Raw genomic sequence first — 3,136 nt, forward strand, 5'->3', positions numbered from 1 at the left:
TTATTTTTGGACTAGGCGATAAATGACTTAAATAAATGACTGACGCACGTGAAAAGGGGGTACGGAAAGTAAATGAAAACGAGAATAAAAATGCATGAAACAAAATGTGGACCACCACAGGTACATAGAATGAATTGAAAAGCTCGGTTTGAGGTACTTACCAGTTGAAGACTGAAGAAAACGAAGAACGAACGATGAATGTTGAAGAACGGTTGAAAATCTTCGCGTAATTACTCACGGAAAAGTTACGGAAACGTTACGGAAGCGCCTCAGCTTGGATTTTCTTCACGGAAACAATTTTCCTCAACAATTTCGAGAGAATAAGAAGTGCCAAGATGGCTGAACCCCTTTCCTCTTCACTCCTTCCCCTATTTATAGCAAAATAGGGGAGGAGCTTGCCACCCAGCTCGCCCAGGCGAGCAAGGTTGCTTCCTCCAGAAGCAACGGCCTTCTGGAGGAAGAAACTGGAAGGCCCAAGTGGGCCTGATTGCTATTTGTACCCCTTTTTTTACTAAATGCACCCCCCTTCTACTCTTTTTGGTAATTCTTTTTCCGTAACGTTACGAAACTTTACGAATTTTGTAACGACACCTATTTTCTTTCCGTAATGTTACGAATCCTCACGGATCACTTATTTACTCTTTTTTAGCTTTCGAAGAAGTTACGGAAACTCACGGATTGTGCAAAAACACCTCATTTTGGTTTTCGCCACGTTACGAAATTTCACGGATGCCAAGTATCTCAAAGAGGACGATCAAAGGTTGCATATCATCAAGTAATAATCCCCGGATGAAATTAGGGTATGACAGTTGCCCCTCTTTACTTACCTTTTATCAAAGATAAGAGGAAAGCAAGGATAAGACACTGATTTCGTCCGTCTTGCCCTTTCCGTGATTAGTCTATGACACAAAGTCTCGTGATAAACTGACAACAAAGTCTCGTGATAGAAATGGATAACGTAACGGAGCAATTCTTGTGTGATTACAATAAAGTTTAAGAGTGCACGCATACTTTATCATCTTTTCAGTATTATTTTAATCCATCACTTGTTTTTTTTATTTTATTCATTATCCCCTTAGGCACTATGCATGAAGATATAACAAATACTAATAACCAATAAACCATTTCTCTGGAAAGTTTAATATACTTGTACAACGTGCCTCTTTGAAAAGTAAGCCCAGTAGTTAACCTACACCAGGTGATCTTTGCATACTACTTTTGAATTAGGTGCAAACATTCAAAATCTAAAAAAAAAGAAAAAGAATTTAATTAGAACAGACTGAGAAAAAAAGAATTATACCGCCATCTGATCATATATTTGTCATATATAATAAAATTTGATTGCCTCAAAAGTTATATTATTTGTAATTAGTTAATAGTGTAAAAAAAATTATATTAAAAAGAGAGGTATATTTGGAAAGGGAAAGTTGAGATTGGAGAAGGTTTAATTACCTGGTTGTCATTACGGGCGAGGCATTTATGAAGGATTTTGCCTTCAAGGGCTTGGCTTTCTTGGATGATGAGGTGCTCATAATACTGTGCAAGTCGAGTCTGACCTTGCTTGTTCACCATTAACATCAATCTCATCCCCATTCAGTTTCGATCCACACGCATCCAACTCTCTTTTATTCAAGAATCAATCAATGTTGCATTTAATTAAGTGATCAATACATTTTTGTTTTGTTTTGTTTAACCATATTATTTTAATATGCATACTTTTTTCTACCTTAGACCCGACCATCATCCTTTCACACAAAGTCTTGTCTCTACTCCTTCTTTTTTTTTCTGCACAACACAAAACAAAATACAAACAACAACAAGAACAACAAATATAATATACATATAGACATTTGGCAAAGGAATCAATCGGGAAAATAACAAAGATCACATTTCCCAGTCAAGAGGATCCGCCCTTGACGATGAAAAACTCTGGAGAATGGAGGATTTCACTAGAGGGTCCTCATTAGTCAATCACGAGGCATAGCTCCAAACTCTTTGGGTGGAGGATGCATGAACGAAAATGCAATTCATGGGGCTCCGAAAAAAAGGCGAGGATGGAGGATTGCACTAGAGGGTCCTCACTAGTCAATCATGAAGCATAGCTCCAAACTCTTTGGGTGGAGGATGCATGAACAAAAACGCAATTCATGGGGCTCCGAATAAGATTGGAGAATGGAGAATTGGCGAACAGCGCTAGGCAATCAATTCGCGGGGCTCCAGACTCAATGGTGGAGGACGCATGAACAGTGCTAGGCAATCAATTCATGGGTCTCCGTATAAGATTGAGAATGTAGAATTGGCGAACAACGCTAGGCAATCAATTCGCGGGGCTCCAGACTCGATGGTGGAGGACGCATGAACAGCGCTAGGCAATCAATTCATGGGTCTTCGAATAAGATTGGAGAATGGAGAATTGGCGAACAGCGCTAGGCAATCAATTCGCGGGGCTCCAGACTTGATGGTGGAGGACGCATGAACAGTGCTAGGCAATCAATTCATGGGGCTCCGAAAAAGATTGGAGAATGGAGAATTGGCGAACAGCGCTAGGCAATCAATTCGCGGGGATCCAGACTCAATCATGGAGGACGCATGAACAGTGCTAGGCAATCAATTCACGGGGCTCCAGACTCGATGGTGGAGGACGCATGAACAGCGCTAGGCAATCAATTCATGGGTCTCCGAATAAGATTGGAGAATGGAGAATTGGCGAACAGCGCTAGGCAATCAATTCGCGGGGCTCCAGACTCGACGGTGGGGGACGCATGAACAACGTTAGGCAATCAATTCATGGGTCTCCGAATAAGATTGGAGAATGGAGAATTGGCGAACAGCGCTAGGCAATCAATTCGCGGGGCTCCAGACTCGATGGTGGAGGACGCATGAACAGCGCTAGGCAATCAATTCATGGGTCTCCGAATAAGATTTGTTGGTAGGACCGAACGGTCCACCGGGTTTTTCCACCTAAAAAGGCGAACCTGCTTTTTGCAAAGAAAAAATAAATCATTCGCGAGAGCACCATATCTTAGAGAAACAATATATTCATGCCAAGTGTAATCTTCCTTGTAACCGAAAATGAAGGGCAGGATGTCAACATTTAGCTTTTAAATGAACATGCAGGGGAAACATCGGGTTAAGC

General features: G+C 41.2%; 1 long non-coding RNA gene across 1 annotated transcript; it reads right to left on the minus strand.

The window, feature by feature from the left end:
• Positions 1 to 1,104: 1,104 nt before the first annotated feature.
• LOC121174887 (uncharacterized) lies at positions 1,105 to 1,671 on the minus strand. The gene is made up of 2 exons (XR_005891468.1): positions 1,453 to 1,671; positions 1,105 to 1,244 (listed from the first exon to the last, which is right to left on the minus strand). It is a non-coding gene; the product is annotated as an uncharacterized lncRNA (long non-coding RNA).
• Between the last annotated feature and the right edge of the window lie 1,465 nt (positions 1,672 to 3,136).

This window comes from Glycine max, chromosome 5 (genome assembly GCF_000004515.6).
Source record: "Glycine max cultivar Williams 82 chromosome 5, Glycine_max_v4.0, whole genome shotgun sequence".
NCBI classification, from domain to species: Eukaryota; Viridiplantae; Streptophyta; class Magnoliopsida; order Fabales; family Fabaceae; genus Glycine; species Glycine max.